Source organism: Brassica napus, chromosome C1 (genome assembly GCF_020379485.1).
Source record: "Brassica napus cultivar Da-Ae chromosome C1, Da-Ae, whole genome shotgun sequence".
Classification (NCBI taxonomy): Eukaryota; Viridiplantae; Streptophyta; class Magnoliopsida; order Brassicales; family Brassicaceae; genus Brassica; species Brassica napus.
The window spans coordinates 45,739,423-45,758,856 of NC_063444.1; the positions used below are offsets into that span (position 1 = coordinate 45,739,423).

The following is a 19,434-nucleotide window of genomic DNA, read 5'->3' on the forward strand; positions in this document are numbered from 1 at the left end:
CGATCTATTAGAGGTCCAAACCGCAGGAGAGAGAGTCGGCCGAGTATGAGAGAGAGGCGGCCAAGAGACTTTTTATTCTTCTAGTTTTCCTAATTTACTTATGTTTATGATTTGTAATCTTTCATATTTTTGTATTTTCATTTATCTTTCTTGTAACCCTTATATAAAGGGAACACTTATTCATTAATAATATACAGAACTCATAGATTCTAAATCCTAAGTTTCACAAGAGGAAATTTTTCTTTTTTGTGATTTAAAATTGTTTGTGATATTGGAGGAGGGAAATTAGAGCGATGGACCAATGAATAGGGTGGCAGAAAACGCAGAAATATAGGACCGGAAACGTGTGGATATAAATCTAGCACGTGACGGGTGGGGCTTCAAGTCATGTGTGCAAACGTTTGTTATTTTTTCCTGATCACTGTGACAAAAAAAACGATCTTCCCCTCAACACCAGATATGGACCAGACTGGAAATAGCAAAAGGTTGGCAAACACTGTGCTTTTTTATTTTTTTTTCTAAAATATTACGATGCCAACAAAATAAATGATAATACATTGTTGTCTTGTAAAAATGTGACATTTAATAATTAGAGTGTGTCTTTTATTTATTCTCAACATTATACACGCATTTAGAGCATTTCTAACTCATTGCTATTTTCATCTCTATAATAGTATTTAGAGTTGAAATTACTCCAACTCACCTCTATTTCTTCCTATGTAAGGGCATCTCCAACCCCACTCTATTTTTCCCTCTAAAATAGAGTTTAGAGTAAAAATACTTCAATGATACTCTATTTTCTACTCTATAATAGTGTAAACTTATTTTTTACTCTATATATTTAGTAATTTTTTTTTATTTTTTGTTAATCACTCTATTTTTCACTCTAAAATAGAGTATCATTGGAGCAACATCCACTACAAGAAAACGTTTCCATAACAACGAAGATTTACGAGGAAAATATTTCTTCGTAAATTTACGTGGCGTTTACAACAAAATTACGACGAGTCCAAAATTCGTCGTAAACTCCATGTAACTTTACGAGGAAACAGTTTCGTCGTAAAGTCAATGTAAGTTTACGACGAAAATACGTGGAAAGAAAAATTCGTCGTAACCGTTACATCAACATTACAACGAAACATGTTACCGTTATATTTAGGTGAAAACGTGTATTCAATATGCTTTAACTTACCTAAATTCGTTGTAAATTCGTTGTTATATATTCGTTGTAAATTCGTTGTTATATTTCACCTACCAAACTCGAAAATTTCTATATATATATATGTCATTTCCCACAACTCTCTTCCTCAAAACACACAAGCGAAAACAAAAAAAAATCAGAAAAAAAAATTTTCAAAACAAAATCTAAGAAAAAAATGGCCGGTGGCAGTAGTATTTACGAGTTACGGAGTTTGATGTATTTGCACAAAGATTCTGACGGGAGGGTGACGAACGCATTTCTGAGCGGGCTAGAGACATTCATGCACCAGGCGGGCTGTACACCTATCACGCAGGAAAGCGGTAAGATGTTCTGCCCCTGTCGGAAATGCAAGAATTCAAAATTTGCACGTAGTGAAACTGTAATGAAGCATTTAGTAAACAGATGATTTACACCACAGTACTACATTTGGTATCAACACGGAGAGGGTTATGGGGGAAATGAAGCTAGTAGTACTAATAATAATTTTGAGGATGCTCATCATAATGAAGAACCGAATCATTTGCATAATGAATGTAATTATCATCAGGAGGAACATATGGTAGATCATGATAGGGTTCAAGATATGATTAGTGATGCATTTTTAAAAACAAATACAACAATAGCTGATGTAACTGGAAATGTAGAAGAACCTAATTTGGATGCAAAAAGGTTTTATGAAATACTAGATGCTGCAAATAAACCAATCTACACAGGTTGTAGAGAAGGTCTCTCTAAATTGTCTCTAGCAGCTAGGATGATGAATCTTAAAACGGATCATAATTTACCTGAGAATTGCATGGATGCATGAACATAGTTGTTTAAAGAGTATTTGCCAGAAGACAACATGTCTGCTGAATCTTATTATGAGATTCAGAAATTGGTTTATAGTCTTGGGTTGCCTTCAGAGATCATTGATATTTGCATCGACAACTGCATGATCTACTGGAAGGAAAATGACAAGTTAGAAGAGTGTTGATTCTGTAAAAAACCACGATTCAAACCGCAAGGCCGTGGGAGGAATAGGGTACCGTACTAAAGGATGTGGTACCTACCAATTACAAACAGATTGAAAAGATTATATCAATCTGAGAGGACTGCTGCATCGATGAGGTGGCATGCTGAACATGTCCAGAGAGATGGCGAGGTTGCACATCCTTCAGACGCAAGAGCGTGGAAACATTTCAACAAGGTACACCCAGATTTTGCTACAAATGTTCGGAATGTCTATCTTGGGTTATGCACCAATGGATTTAGTCCATTTGGAATGTCTGTGAGACAATATTCTTTGTGGCCAGTCATTCTTACGCTGTACAATTTACCGCCGGATATGTGCATGGAACAAGAATTTCTATTTTTGACCATATTAATCCTTGGGCTGAAGCATCCAAAACGGTCTCTTGATGTTTTTCTTCAATCGTTGATAGAAGAGCTAAAGCAATTGTGGTCGGAAGGGGTGAGGACGTACGATTGTTCCTTGAAAAACAATTTTACGATGCGAGCAGTTCTGCTGTGGACGATAAGTGATTTCCTTGCTTATGGGATGTTGTCTGGCTGGACAACACATGGAAGATTATCTTGTCCATATTGTCTTGGATCGCTGGATAATTTTCAACTGAAGAATGGTAGGAAGAGTTGTTGGTTTGATTGTCATCGTCGCTTTCTTCCACTTTCCCATCCGTACAGAAGAAATAATACAATGTTTCGGTACAAAAAAGTTGTCAGAGACAGTCCTCCTCCATACCTCACCAGCCAGCAGATCGAAGCGGACATTGATTATTACGGAGCTCAGGAAACAGTTAAGGTTGGAGGAAACTGGCATGTTCCTGGAAATATGCCTGATGGGTATGGTGTCTCTCACAATTGGCATAAGAAGAGTATATTTTGGGAGCTACCCTATTGGAAGGATCTTCTCTTATGCCACAATCTGGATGTCATGCATATTGAGAAGAACTTTTTTGAAAACATCATGAATACAATACTGAACGTCCCTGAGAAGACAAAAGATAACAAAAAGTCAAGGATGGACTTACCTGATATTTGCACAAGAAGTGAGTTACATATCAAGAGCAATGAAAATGTTCTTGTTCCCATCTTCCGGTTGTCATCAGAAGCCAAAACAACTTTGTTTGACTGGGTTGCATCAGAAGTTAATTTTTCTGATGGTTATGTTCCAAATCTGTCAAGATGTGTTGAACGAGGTCAAAAGTTCTCTGGAATGAAGAGTCATGATTGTCATGTGTTTATTCAACGACTACTTTCATTTGCTTTTCCCGAGCTCCTTCCAGCAAATGTCCATGAAGCACTTGCAGGTAATTATAAATTTATAACATATATACATATGTTATGTAATGTTATTAATTTGATTACTTTTGAAATATATAGCCATCAGAGCTTTCTTCAGAGATCTTAGCACACGTACGTTCAAAGAAGAAGTCATCGAACAACTTCATGAGAACATTCCAATCATATTGTGCAACCTGGAGAAGATATTTCCTCCTTCATTTTTTGACGTCAAGGAGCATCTAGTTGTCCACTTACCGTATGAAGCATTGCTTCGTGGACCTGTTCACAACAGATGGATGTATCCGTATGAGCGACAGATGAAACATTTGAAGGGGAAAATGATGTGAGGAGTTTTCAAGGCTCCTAAGACAAATGATGTAGTATAAAAGATTTTCGAACCAGTTCTGAGGGATATCAAAGCACTGAGAATGCAAGTATTCACTTAATCTAAGTGAAACCAATGATTTAGATGGGTTTTAAACTACTACTAATACTAGAAAGCAATTACAGAATGATAATTTCTTGACTAAGGGAAGAGAGAACTCATGGGCATAGGGATTAGACCTTGGGTGATCAAGTTTCGATCTAAGGATGGCAAATGATCAATCAAACTATCGACCTTATGCCTAGACACAATTCTAAGCAAGCTCTATGTCTAGATAAATGCTCATTTGCTAACATATCTCAAACATCAAATGTCTTTGGTTGAATAATATGAAAGCAATCATTACTAACAAGTCTATTAGCTATTTTAGCACCTTTAACAACAAATGTCTTTGGCAAAGTATACTAAAAGCCTGTGAGAGTTGTCTCAGGCATTTCATCAAACACCTTTTGGGTGGGAAATGCCTATCGATCAACTTTTGAGTGGCCAACTCAGAAGATGCATTATGAATACTCTACTAGCAAAGAACAAGAATGATCTACACTAAAACATCCTAGAACTAACCTAATCACCCTTAATCTCCCTAACTCATGAATTCAAAAGGTGATTACTCACTAATCTCCATGATTCCTCTTAAACCCATATTGGATTTCAGATTAATCATGTAGAGAAATAGATAAGAAATCAACAAGAACACAAGATGAAAGCAATGAAATCTTAATCAAAAGAAGTTTTACTAGTTGTTCTCCAGAAAAGAGATTTCTCTGCCTCCCCCCTTTTCCAAAGTACTTAACTTAGGTTTAGGCAATGTAAACAACAAAACAAATGACCAAAAGACCCTTAAAATAACATAAAAATTGTCCAAGCAAAACATGCGGAGCGACCTAGCATGGCCGCTCCAGGAGGTCGCTCCCGACGCGTTTCTTCGTGTCTCGCCCCGTCAAAACACGAGCGACTTGAGCTGGTCGCTCTGGCTGGAGCGACTTGAGATAGTCGCTCTGGCTGGAGCGACTTGAGATAGTCGCTCTGGGCTGGTCGCTCTGGCTGAGAGCGACCTTGGTAGGTCGCTCCGGGAAGTCGCTCCAGGATGCTCGATTTTGGTGTCTCCGGACAAGAGGACGCGAGTGACCTTGGTGTGTCGCTCCAATAGGTCGCTCTGAACATCGGGAGCGACTTCGGCACGTCGCTCTGGGAGGTCGCTCCAGGGGTCAAATCTGTGTGTCTCCGGACGTGAAAACGCGAGCGACTTCGTGCGGTATCTCTGGGAAAGTCGCTCCGGGATGTGGTGCACAGCGACTTCATGTAGTCGCTCCGAGAAGTCGCTCCAGGCAGTGCTCGTCCAAAGATCACTCTAATCACCTCCTTTGAGCTCCAAATGCACTCAAATTTCTCCAGGAACTCCATGTGGTACTCCAATACCTAATAGAGACATATGTATGCAAAATGCAACCTAGACATGGCTAAATCCTAATCTATATGATGAAACTGCACATGAATAAATGAATAAAACAATGTCAATATGCAAGATATCAACTCCCCCAAACTTATTCTTTTACTTGTCCTCAAGTGAACTTTCTAGAACTCATAGGGAGAGAGGTTTGAAGGTGGGAGCTCATAGCCAAAAGAAACACACAAAGCACTCAAATCAACATCTAAATTCAGCATTAGTACACCCTCTCTTATTATACTCTAGGTTTTCTAGGCCTATCTCAACTCTTTTCATCCCTACACTTATCATCATGCATTCACACATGCAAATCAGCCAACTCTCAAGTTCATTAAGCATAGCATCAAGTGAATTCTTGCAAATGGTCAATTGGTTCAAATCATTTGGGTAAGGGGAGGCTTTTTAATCAAGTGAGTCAAGGGGTTCAAGATATATGATATTTAAGGTGGTATACTCTCAAGACAAGTAGCCTTGACATTGCACATAATATATCTAAGAAAGGGATCAACTCATGCATACAATGCTCAATCTCCATTGTTCTACCCTTTTCCCAAATATATATGATACACATTCATTTCCCCATTCCAAACCCAACTCAAATCTCTCACCCAAGGACTTCAAAAGCATTTCCCAACATAAAACTCTTTTTTTTATAAGGGATTTCTTACACTCTTTTGAACATCTCTTAGCTCATACTAGTTTTGCTAGCATTTCTTTATTCTTTCTCTCTTTTTTTTTTATTTTTTATTTTTTTATGTTTGGGGGCCAAGACTTTTCACAAATTGAGCTAGAAGTTTCTTTACTTATCCCATAAAGACTAGTAAATTAAGCACAAGAGTTCACTCTTTTCCTTCAACTTTCTCATAGTCCCAAATCAAACTTTACAACACTCACCCCCATCCTATGGCTAGACAATAATGTGCCTAATCTAGCAAGAATGAAGATCAAGCATTGTCGTTCCCGATACTCTCAACATTATGTGCATGTAAGACTTTCCGAAAAAGGCCTCACTCATCAATCAATGAAGGCTTAAAAGGAGGAAGGGATTTTGGGGAGAGGTCTACCACTAGAGGTTGTCAAAAAGATTGGCATAAAGGATGTGACAACTCAAGTGTGTATATCCATGATTCAGTACACAAGGGATCATGAGCAAGATGCATTAAGTTCGTTCAGTTCAAATAAGGTTGTAGTTGGCTTCAAAGACTGAGTTTCAGCAATCAACAAGTTTCAGGAAGAGTTTTCAAGGCTCGAAGCATACAAGTCTTTTTGAGAGGTGCATAAGCTACTCAGGTGCATAAGATACTCAAGTGCAAAGTAATGTTATTTACAAGACATTTCAAATAATTGCTTCCAATGCAAGTAAATGCAACCTATATGCTCTAGACTCTCCTAGAAATGCAAATGATGCAAACTAAATGATTTTTTTTTGTATGCAAATATGTATGTATAATGCAATGCATGAGACTCAAAATCATCAAAGCAAACGTGATCAAATACTTGGTACCTCCCCCACACTTAAATCACACAGTCTCTGTGTGAGTGAGAGAGAGATACCCAAAAGACAACTAAAATGCAAAATATGAACTGGTATATACAAGGGAAACTAGTGGGTTACCTTCTATGGAGAATGAGTAGAGGGAGATGGTCCCTCCTCGTCGTCCTCAGGTGGTAACTCTTCAATGTAGAAGGCTTGCCCAAACACAGTTGGTTTTCTCATTTTCCCCTTGATGTCAAAGTGGAGGATGTTCTCTTTACCCAAATGGAGATCAATCGTGCCTTCCTTCATATTAACAATAGCTCCTGCTGTAGCTAAGAATGACCTTCCTAGAATCAATGGGTCTTGAGGCTCCTCACCCATCTCAAGCACCACAAAATCTGTAGGTATCTAATACCTTCCAATCTTCACAGGAAGGTACTCTAAGATGCCCACAGGGTACTTCACTGAACGATCAGCTAACACCAGAGAGAGTCTACACTCCTTGTACTGAGTGAATCCAAGCTTCTTTGCAACAGACAAATGCATCACGCTGACACTAGCTCCCAAATCGCATAGACATTTCTCAAATACCATAGGTCCAAGAGCACAAGGTAGTGTGAAACATCCTAGATCCTCTAACTTCTCTGGATCATCAAGCCTCTGGATGATGGCACTGCACTCATGGGTAAGAATCATCATGCCTTCCATCTCCTTCTTCTTTGAAGCTACAACATCTTTCAGGAACTTGTTGTATTGAGGAATCAACATGAAAGCATCGATGATGGGCATTGCAACCTGAGCTTCACTCATTTGCTTCTCAAACCGAGCCTTGTACTTCTCTAGCAGCTGCCTCTTGAATCTACCAGGAAATGGTAGTTTGGGTTCATATGGAGGAGGAACAAAATAATTCTCACTTGCTGGAGCAACAACTTCACCATCTTTCATTGTTTTCTTCTCTTCCCCAACCTTTCCTTTACCTTTTGCTTCCACAATCTTCTCCCAGATTTCATCATTGATTTTCTCATCAATAATCACCACTTCATCATCTATGTTGATGGCAACCCCCTCACCTTGTTTCTCAGAATCCCTGGTGAGGGTTGTAGGAGGTAACTGCTTATCACTCCTAAGGGTTATAGCTTTGACCTCCTTGGGGTTTTGGTCAGATTTTCCAGGTAAAGATCCTTGCTGGCGATTCTGGTGAGTGTTCATGGAAGCAAACTGATTCTCTAAATTCTTGACTGTAGAAGCAAGATGCGAGAATTTGTTGTTGAGCTCATTGTAGCTCCCATCAATCTTGGAATGAAGGTTCTTCAACTCATAACCAACATGCTTCTCACTTCTAGTCTTAGACTCCAAGATTTGTTTCAGTAAGGTATCAGTGCTGCTCTCTTGAGGAGCTGAGGAACCAGACGAGGGCTTTTGCTGAGGCTGATAGCTGCCTTGCTGGTTGTTTCTAGGCGGATAACCACTCTGTTGGTTGTTGGGATAGAATTTCTGTTGGTAGTTGGTGTACTGAAAGTTGGGCTCTTTTTTGTACCAACTATCATTGTTGTTGATGAAACACAGTTCTTCCTGACCTTCCAAACCCTCAACCTCATGGACAACAGGTGGATCTTCCTGCTTGGAGTTACCAACAAACTTCAGCTGCTCTTGGGTGGCTTTTTCAGCAATGAGTAGGTCGATCTTGTCTTCCAAAGCTTTGATCTCTTTCCTCGTCTGCTTATCATCACCCCTACTGCCTCTGTCGTGATCTGCACTGTAGACTGCATCTCTCTTCACCATGTTGTCAACCAGCTCTTCTGCATCATCTTCAGTTCTTCCCAAGAAGAACCCATTGCTAGTTGTATCCAATCTGGCTCTGTACTTAGGAAGGGCACCTCTGTAGAAGGTACTGAGAAAGCTCTCCTTAGAGAAACCATGATGTGGGCATTTGGTTTGATAGCCTTTGAATCTCTCCCAGGCTTCACTGAATCCTTCCAAGTTCTTCTGTTGGAAACTGGAGATCTCATTTCTCAGCTTAGTAGTTCTTGAGGATGAGAAGAATTTCTCCAAGAATGCTCTCTTGCACTCATCCCAAGTAGTGATGGATTCACTGGGTACAGTTTTCTCCCACTGACGTGCCTTATCCCCCAAAGAGAAAGGGAATCGCTTTAGCTTGAAGGCGTCTTCGGACACTCCATTGGTTTTTGACAATCTGCAGTAGCTGTCAAACTTGTCCAAGGGATCAAAAGGGTCCTCTACAGGCAAGCCATAATACTTGTTGTTCTCGATCACGTTGAGGAATCATGGTTTGACCTCAAAGTTGTAGGCTTCCACTGGTGGAGCGCGGATACCCAACCTCTGACCATTGATGTTTGGACGATCATAGGTACCAATGGGTCGAGCTGCTCGATGTGGGTGTTCTGGCCCTTGCGGTTGATCTGCCATATCAATATCCAATCTCTGCAAGTGAGCCTGTTGCTCTTTTTCTCTTCTCGCTCTAGCACACTCTCTCTCTAAAGCTCTGATATCTGCAACTCTTGGAACTAGGTTTGATGGACCCCTGCTCCTCAAGTTCATACACCTGAAAGTTAAAGGGAGGTGAAGAAGGAGAATCAGTAACAAAAGAAAATAAAAATGACTTAGTCTCAAGCAAGTGACTAAATCTCAATGTTGAAATCTACTCAGAATTTGGCAACGGCGCCAATTTGATGTTATGAGTTTTCAAGGCTCCTAAGACAAATGATGTAGTATAAAAGATTGTCGAACCAGTTCTGAGAGATATCAAAGCACCGAGAATGCAAGTACTCACTTAATCTAAGTGCAACCAATGATTTATATGGGTTTTAAACTACTACTAATACTAGAAATCAATTACAGAATGATACTTTCTTGACTAAGGGAAAAGAGAACTCATGGGCATAGGGATTAGACCTTGGGTGATCAAGTTTCGATCTAAGGATGGCAAATGATCAATCAAACTATCGACCTTAAGCCTAGACACAATTCTAAGCAAGCTCTATGTCAAGATAAATGCTCATTTGCTAACATATCTCAAACATCAAATGTCTTTGGTTGAATAATATGAAAGCAATCATTACTAACAGGTCTATTAGCTATTTTAGCACCTTTAACAACAAATGTCTTTGGCAAAGTATACTAAAAGCCTAGGAGAGTTGTCTCAGGCATTTCATCAAACACCTTTTGGGTGGGAAATGCCTATCGATCAACTTTTGAGTGGCCAACTCAGAAGATGGATTATGAATACTCTACTAGCAAGGAACAAGAATGATCTACACTAAAACATCATAGAACTAACCTAATCACCCTTAATCTCCCTAACCCATGAATTCAAAAGGTGATTACTCACTAATCTCCATGATTCCTCTTAAACCCATATTGAATATCAGATTAATCATGTAGAGAAAAAGATAAGAAATCAACAAGAACACAAGATGAAAGCAATGAAATCTGAATCAAAAGAAGTTTTACTAGTTGTTCTCCAGAAAAGAGATTTTTCTGCCTCCCCCCTTTTCCAAAGTACTGAACTTAGGTTTAGGCAATGTAAACAACAAAACAAATGACCAAAAGGCTCATGAAATAACATAAAAATCGTCCAAGCAAAACACGCGGAGCGACCTAGCATAGCCGCTCCAAGAGATCGCTCCCGACGCGTTTCTTCTTCTCTCGCCCCGTCAAAACGCGAGCGACTTGAGCTGGTCGCTCTGGCTGGAGCGACTTGAGATAGTCGCTATGGGCTGGTCGCTCTGGCTGAGAGCGAGCTTGGTAGGTCGCTCCGAGAAGTCGCTCCAGGATGCTCGATTTTGGTGTCTCCGGATGAGAGGACGCGAGCGACCTTGGTGTGTCGCTCCAACAGGTCGCTCTGAACATCGGGAGCGACTTCGGCACGTCGCTCTGGGAGGTCGCTCCAGGGGTCAAATCTGTGTGTCTCCGGACGTGAAAAAGCGAGCGACTTCGTGCGGTCGCTCTGGGAAAGTCCCTCCGGGATGTGGTGCACAGCGACTTCATGTAGTCTCTCCGGGAAGTCACTCCAGGCAGTGCTCGTCCAAAGATCACTCTAATCACCTCCTTTGAGCTCCAAATGCACCCAAATGTCTCCAGGAACTCCAAGTGGTACTCAAATACCTAATAGAGACATATGTATGCAAAATGCAACCTAGACATGGCTAAATCCTAATCTATATGATGAAAATGCACATGAATAAATGGATAAAACAATGTAAATATGCAAGATATCAGAAAGCAAGAAATCTTGCAAAGGTGGAAGGTTCAATTGTTGCGGGGAGTTTGACACCTGAAACATCTAACTTCACATCATACTACTTTGCTCCAACTGTTCGTACGAGAAAAAAAAATTCCTAGAAGATATGATGATGGTGGAGTACCGACATCATATGCAATTGTTGGTGTTCCTGGCATTTTCTGCCAAATTGGACGGTTTGGTGGTAAAACGAAAGAAGCATGGTGGTCATGTGAAGAGGATAAACATAGTGCCCACACTTATATTCTGCTCAACTGCGAGGATGCAGTGACCCGTTACTTTGAAAGGTAAATATTTTTGTGAATGTTAACTATGTGAATGTTAATTATATGAATTGAAGTTAATTATATATGACTTGATCATTTGTTTAATTTGCAGCATGTTTATATCTCAAATTGAAGAATCAATACCAGGAATATCTGCAACTGATGTGGACACACGGAAAGATAAGCACTTTGTCAAGTGGTTAAAATCACAGGTACGTAATATTTCTCATTCATATATTAATTAAGCAAGTTTTTTGATACTTCAATATTAATTAAGAATATCTGTTTTTTGCAGGTTGATTATGACGATCCATATTATCCCGTATGGTTTCACGATTTGGTTCAAGGTCCAGTAGCAAATGTCACCACATCACCTATGTATTTCACACGAGGATTTACCTTTCACACATACGAGTACGGGAGACATCGGACAACGAGTAACTACAGAATATGTATGAAAGGTGAAACAGACTTTTACGAGATCTTGCAGGAAATTATTTAAGTGGAATTTCCGGGGTTATTGAAGCTAAAATGCGTCCTCTTCAAATGTGAATGGTTCGATCCTGTTGTGAACCGAAGGATTCGGTATAGCAAATTTGGTGTTGTGGATGTCAATTTTGGGAGAAGATACAATAAATTTGAGCCTTTCATTTTAGCCGGCCAGGTTAGCTTGCTTCCTTATCCTCGCCTTCAAACTTCCGGGATAAACTGGTTTGCTGCTATCAAAATTACACCTCGTGGACGCATTGTCGCTGGAGAAGAACTGCCTTTCCAAGAAGAAGGCGCTATCACTGAAGTTGAGGTACCTGAACAACAAACTAGTGAAATCCTTTTGATCGATCCGGAAAACTTTCAATATGAAGATCTTCCCGAAGATGCCACAGATGAAGCACATGAAGACGAGTTCGAGGGAAGCGATGATGATGATTGTACTGATATTGATGAGAACGAAAACGATTTAGAGTGATGTAATATTGATGAGAACGAAAACGATTAGAGTGATGTAATATATGTAACAAATGTTGTATTTCTTTATTGTAATGTTTGTTTAAGGAAGTATTGTTTTTATATCATCTTAATGTATGTGTAACAAATGTTGTTTTATATAATATGTATTTCTTTAGATTTTAAAAAATTATTTGGAGTTTTAGGGTTTAAGTTGGAGAAAGAGTAAGAAAAAGTAAAGAAGAAGATGATGATGTTAGATGATATGTGACTTTGAGGTTTAGGGATTTCATTCTCGGGGTTTAGGGTTAAGCGTAGTAAAGTCCTTGTAAAAATAAGACGGGGTTGGTAACGTCATCGTAAATGAAAAAAGACGGGCCTGGTAACTTCGTCGTAAATGGTTAAATCGATTCCTCGTAATTTCGTCGTAAATGAAAAAAGACGGGCCTGGTAACTTCGTCGTAAATGGTTAAATCGATTCCTCGTAATTTCGTCGTAAATGAAAAAAGACGGGCCTGGTAACTTCGTCGTAAATGAAAAAAAGACGGGTCTGGTAACTTCGTGTAACATTACGTGGAGTTTACGACGAATGTCTTTCTCTATATATTGAGACGCCGCAAAATGAGGCAAGCCTCGTTCATTCCTCCCAAACTCCTTTGCTCTCTCCCTCTAAGGTACCCCTCTCTCTAGTTTTTTTTTTTTTAGTTAGTTAGTTTAGGTGGTTAGTTAGGTAATTATTTTAGATGATTAGTTAGGTGACGGAATAATAGTTTAGGTGATTAGTTAGGTGACAAAATAATATTTTAATTATGTCGTAATTGGTTAAATTTATTTTAATTTTTTTTAGATGGCTCCTAGGAGGAAACCAGCAGCACCTATTTATTCTCGGTTATTTTGCGATGGTTCCAGAGCATCTTCTTTCGGTCCATCTTCTTCCGATGCAGTTCCAGACTCTCAAACTTTTCAGAGAGTTTCTTGGAGTCCTCCTCCTCCACCGCAGATGCCTCCACCTCCTCCTCCAGCGACTGCACCTCAGCCTGCCCCAGTAGGTGCAGTTCATCCATATTTGTGTGTGCCTTCATATGCACCATACGCGAGATATACGGTGGAGGATTTGCTTGGCCAGCCTGGACTGGAGGGTTTGGATGTTCTAGACCCCGATAGACCGCGAGGAATTTTTTGGAAAGTTATTAATTTTTATTACATTAAAATTTAAATTATTTTTATTTTCTAACAATTAAATTGCTTTTGTTTCAGGTTTGGGGCAACAACCGTGTTAGCCGGAGCGTTTCGGAGACGATTAAGGGTTACTACGACGGGGCATATCCGAACTGGAGCATGACACCGGATCACGTTAAGACCACTTGGTTTAAATGTTTTGCGGTAAGATTTTTAAATTTAATTAAATTTTCACTTTTAAATATTACTTTTTATTTTTAAATATTTATTTTTAATTGTAATTTCTTCAAAATTTTTGTGTTTCAGCAAAAGTGGCATTGGTCTTTGGGAATCACCGAGAGGAAGAAGAGATAATTCGTTGCAAAGGAAAAGACCCGCCTTTGCAACACTGTCTCCGATTGGAAGGACAAGTGGGAGATCTACGGGTATGAGGGAAAGCCCACTGAGCTCACGACGGATGTGTGGGATGGCCTCATCGCCTATTGGAAGCTATCCTCTTCGATCAGAAAGGCCAATTCGTTTTCTGCTTCTCGAAGAACGAAGGATAAAGATGGTCATTTGCCCATGGTTCACAGAACCGGACAAAAATCTCATGCAGGAATCCGTCTAGAAGCTGTAAGTTTTGTTTTTACTATTTATTTTAAAATTTTCAATTAATTTAAATTTTAATATTTAATTTTTTTTTTTATTTTGTGTAGATAGAGAAGACGGGACTCTTACCTTCTCTGTTTGAGCTATTCAAGATGACTCACGCCACATCCGACAGAGTTTTTGTGGATCCTGCATCTAAGAAACTCTTCCGTGCAGTGGCTGCTCGGATTGAAGAATGGGAGACGCAACTAACCTAGCAGTCTCCCGATGGATTACCCGTCACATTGACCACCGAAGAGGTCGACAGAATATTCGAAGAGGTACAACTTAAAATTTTTGCTTACATTAATTTTAATATTTTAACATAATTAACTATATTAATATATGTTTTAATTTTATAGGTGGCTCCTAAAAAGAAGGGACGGACAGTCGGCATTGGCTCTGTTAACTTCGTCATACACTTCGAGACGGGATGAAGAGAATTCTCAGATGAAAGCTCGACTGGATAGCCAGTAGGTTCGTTTAGACTCTCTTGAGGATCTGCTAGACGTGATGGCGGTGGGAAACCCGACTATGCAGAGAATGTTGAGTGAGAGACGAGCCGCTCTTGGGTTGCCAGTACGGGATCCCGAAGAGTCCGATCCAAACCGTCAACAGCCGAGCAACCCCACCGACTACTTCGAGAATATGTAGTTTTTTATATATTTCGGTTTGTATTATGAATTTAAATATTATTGTATGACTTTTAAATACTTTTTTAAAATATGTTTTTCATTTTCATATTTCGTTTTAAAATTTAAAATTTTATAAATTTCGAATATTAAATATTAATTTAAATTTATTATATATAATATAATAAGAATCGATGTAAACTCCTCGTAAACATTACATGGAGTTTACATCGAAAGTTTACGAGTGATTAACATCGAAACTTTTACGAGGGTTTTACATCGAAATGTTTACGTGGGCTTTATAATGAATTTGATTACGTGTGCTTTACATCGAATGCATTACGTGGGCTTTACCACGAAGTGTTACGTGTCTTTTACGACAAAACCTTTCCTTTCGCTTTACGAGAAATTTATTTCGTCGTAAAACGTGTCCTTTACGACGAAACCTCCGTTACGACGGACGTTTAACAACGAAACGTCTTTCGAGGTTAATTCGTTGTAACACCCCGTTTACGATGAATTAACCTCGAATACTGCCCTCGTAAAAAATATGTTTTCTTGTAGTGATCCAGCTCTATTATAGAATTACTCTATTTTAGAGGAAAAAATAGAGTAAACCATTGGAGACTGTCTCAAAGAGATCTCTATTTTTTCCTCTATTTATAGAGAAAGAAATTGCATTCCTCTATTTTTTTTTTACATTTAGAAATTGCTATTTTAGAAGAATACATTGGAGCATATTTCACCTCTATTATAGAGTTTTTCTATTTTAAAAGTGAAAATAGCAAAATACATTGGAGATGGTCTTAGAAACGAAGCTCTAAACATTGATATGTCCAAAATATAATATATATTTTCAGACTGTTACGTTTCTAGAAAAAAATAGATTGATTTTTAAAGTGATGGATATATTCTAGAAATTGGTGGAAGTAAATTGAAATTGGTAGAAGTAATTTGAAATTGTATTTAAAAAAAGTAGTAAATTTAAATTGTTTTCTTGTATCAATTTAAATACATCTTCGTTTCATTTTGTTTTCTCAGCCAGTTTTATATTTGCAGGAGTTCTATTTACTGGTCAAATTAAACAATAGAAGGAAAGCAAAAGAAGAGAACGTTGAAAGCGAGACCCTCCCAAAAGAAGAAGAAGAAGAAGAATGTTTTGTTTGATTCCAAGAAGATAATTGTCGTGCTTTTGTCTGAACATCGCTGAAACGGGAACGTATGAGTATAACTCTTTCTTCACTCTGTTTAAATATACTCGTTATCTGTAGATCATCTATCTTTTTGTCGAAAACTCAAATTATGGAACACTAATTTAACCTTTCAGAAAAAAACATTATTAACCAAATGAGTTAAACGTGAAAATTTGAAAATTCTCTCTCGGGCACTCTCTCCAAAGCGTGACAGTGACAGATATCTACTCTGTTCCCTTCCAAAAAACTTGGTTTTGCCCCGCTTCCACCTGGTTTTCCACCGGATCTACCTAGTTTTCCGCCGCCTCAACCTGGTTTTCCACCGCCCAAAAAACCGATGTTACTATTTTTCTTGAGATTTACGATCTCAGCCATCTGGAGCTCACTCTAGTGGCACCAAGTATGGGTTTCAGCTAGTTCTGATTCAACTATTCTACCCTGCCGCTGGGGCTTTACTGTCGGAGTACAGTCCTCTTATCAAGATAGTTACTTCGGTTTAAAGTCCGGCTACAACCTCGGGCCTCCTACAACAAGACTACTGTCATCGTACAGTCAAATCTCTTAATACCACCTTCCACTAAGGTCCCTCATTGTCTACAATCTACATACAACTATGGCTCGTCGTTTCTCTCACTCGGAAAAAGAAAAGTGGATATCGAGCTCCTCACGTCAGGCAAAGAAAGCTCCGATAAAGATCCCCGCTGTAAACTGTGAAACACTCATCGATGAGCACAGATTTACTCTCGTAGGAAGAGTCACTAACCCAGCAATACAAAAGAGTAGAGCGCTTGTGGATTTCTTCCTCCAGCACTGGCAAGTGGTGGGCTCTTTCACAGGCAGAGACTTACGGCCGCTACTGTTCCAGTTCACCTTCGAAACGGAACAAGACCTGCAAGCTATCTTGGCGAAGGCTCTTTACCACTTCAAAAGGTGGATGATCATCCTCCAACGCTGGGAGCCCATTGTTTCAGATCAATTTCCAGCCTTCATCCCCTTTTGGATCACTGTCCATGGCATCCCTCTTCACTATTGGACTAGAGAAGCACTAGAGGCCATTGGAGAAGGACTAGGTCTCGTTGAAGACTTTGATGTTGTCAGAGGAAGGATTCGGGTCCATATCAATGGGCTCAAACCTCTGGAAAAGTACCTCGAAATCAGCCTCGCCGGAGAGACCAAACAGGTTGAGCTCGAGTACGAGAAGCTTTATAAGCACTGCTTCTCATGCCTCTCTCTTTCACACGAAGTCAAAGACTGCCCCTCTAGGACTACTAGCAGGAACACTGCAGATCAGAACTTGGGCATTTCTCAAAGACGCACGCTGGAGCGTATTGAGGAAAACAGACGAAGGACTGATAACCGTAAACTGTCAAGGTTCTCACCGTATGATGATCCCAGAACCCACAGAGGATCTGCTCCCACGCATGTAAACCAAAGCCAGTATGGTCATGAGCGTAATAAGACATGTAACCACCACTACACTGAGCGGAAAGAACACTCATCGGACAGGTCTTACTCGAACAGACCTTACTCTGTTGCTGACAACAGAGAGAAAGACAGCACAAGGTCCAGGGAACCTCGAGATAGGCTGCCTCCTGTTAGGGAGAGCTCTGAAGTCTCTCTGAGATCCCGTGGAATGTGGGTAGCTAACCCCGCTGCAAAAAACGTTTGGCGTCCTGTTTCTGAAGGCCATGGGAATGGAGATCACTCTAACTCGATCCAATCTCAAGTCTCTCATACGCCATCTCCACACCCTCCGAGGGAAAGAATCACTACTCCAATCAATACTCCGCAGGAGACCTCAAGACCTTCGGGGGGACATTCAGGTACGCCCCCTTCGAGACGGCCACCGATGGAATGCCTCTCTAATGCAGACATTATCTCTCCTACTGGGGAAAGGCGTTCAGCATTGGCGCGCATCTCTACTCCCGCCCCTAGGGTCCCTCTCCTTCAAAATGGAGTTGCAAATTCAGAGTCTGGCAGACTACAGGAAGTGAACATTCAATATCTAGAGGAAATGTTTCCATACCAAACTCCAGAAGCTGAGTCTATACCTTCAAGCTCAAGAGCCCCCCCTAAGGCGATCCCTATTGATGCGGGAATTATGGAAAGGTCTCCAATCCGAACTTTAAGTGAAGATAGAGCGCATGTCTCACTTCGGCTGGGGCCTCTTCCAGTCTCTGCTTACCCCTCGCCCACGCCACAAGCTTTGAAAGCGGTGGGAAAGAAGAAAAAAGCAGCGGTAACAAAACAGAAACCGCCAGCTATAAGGAGAGTTCTCAGGAGCCCAGTCCAAGGCATCAGTCTGAACAAACGTCGTGTGATTAAGACGCAAAACTCACCCAAAACTGACACTCGACCCAATAGCTAAGGGGAAGGCGAAGAAAACACCAAGCCAGCCTTCTGCAGTGCTGATCCCTGGTATCACTAAGAAGAAGGCGGATTTTCGGCACGTCCCAGGCTCTCTTCCTTAGCGAGTGTGAGCTGGAACTGCCAGGGTATTAGGAGCCCCCTAACAGTTCGCAGACTACGGGAGATTCGAACAAAACTCTCTCCCGACATTGTGTTCCTCACGGAGACCAAGAACTAAGATGAAGCGGTCCTAGATTCTTATAGGAAGTCTGAGTATTGTAACCACTTTACTGTCCCACCCGATGGGCTGAGTGGAGGTCTTGCTCTTTCATGGAAATCAAGTGTGCAACTCGATATACTGTTTTCCTCGCCGAATATCATTGACACTTGTATCACAAACCATAATAAGACCTTCTTTGTCTCTTATGTCTATGGTGCACCTCGCAAAGAGGAAAGAAATGAATTCTGGGCCAAACTCTCAGAACTGGGAGAGCAAAGAAAAGAAGCATGGCTGATCACGGGAGACTTCAACGATCTCCTTAATAACTCGGAAAAGGTGGGAGGTCCTCTGCGATGGGAAGGCTCTTTCCTCGCCTTCTGGAGTTTTGTTACCCAGTATGGGATTTGGGATCTCCAACACTCCGGTAATTCGCTCTCTTGGCGTGGTACTCGCTACAGTCACTTCATACAATCCAGGCTTGATAGGGCTATGGCCAACTTGGCCTGGAAAGAGATGTTCCCTATGGACAGATGCGAGTATCACCGATTTGAGGGGTCAGATCATCGGCCAGTAGTTACTCTCTTTGACTCTAACTTACTTGAGAAGAAGAAAGGAGTCTTTCGCTTTGATAGAAGACTTAGAGACAAACCAGAGATAAGAGCTCTGGTTGAGAATTCTTGGAAGGAGCAACCCCGCGAGTCTATTCTCGCTAAGATAGGAAGAGTCAGAACGGATATCGTGGAGTGGACAAAGATCCAGAATCTGAACAGCAAAACCCTTATTCAGTCCACGCAAAGGGAGCTTGAAGCTGCTCTCTCGGATAGTTCACCAGATCAGGATCGCATCTCCTCCCTGCAAAACACCTTGGAAAAGGCTTATCTTGAGGAGGAGAAATTCTGGCGGCAACGCAGCCGCATCCAATGGTTGAACAGCGGATATAGAAACTCAAGATTCTTTCATGCTGTA

At 40.5% G+C, this 19,434-nt stretch overlaps 1 non-coding gene across 1 annotated transcript; it reads left to right on the forward strand.

Annotated features, from left to right (window-relative positions):
* The first annotated feature begins 8,705 nt into the window (after positions 1–8,705).
* On the forward strand, positions 8,706–8,812 carry LOC125581019. The gene has a single exon (XR_007318730.1). It is a non-coding gene; the product is annotated as a small nucleolar RNA R71 (small nucleolar RNA).
* The last annotated feature ends 10,622 nt before the right edge of the window (positions 8,813–19,434 follow it).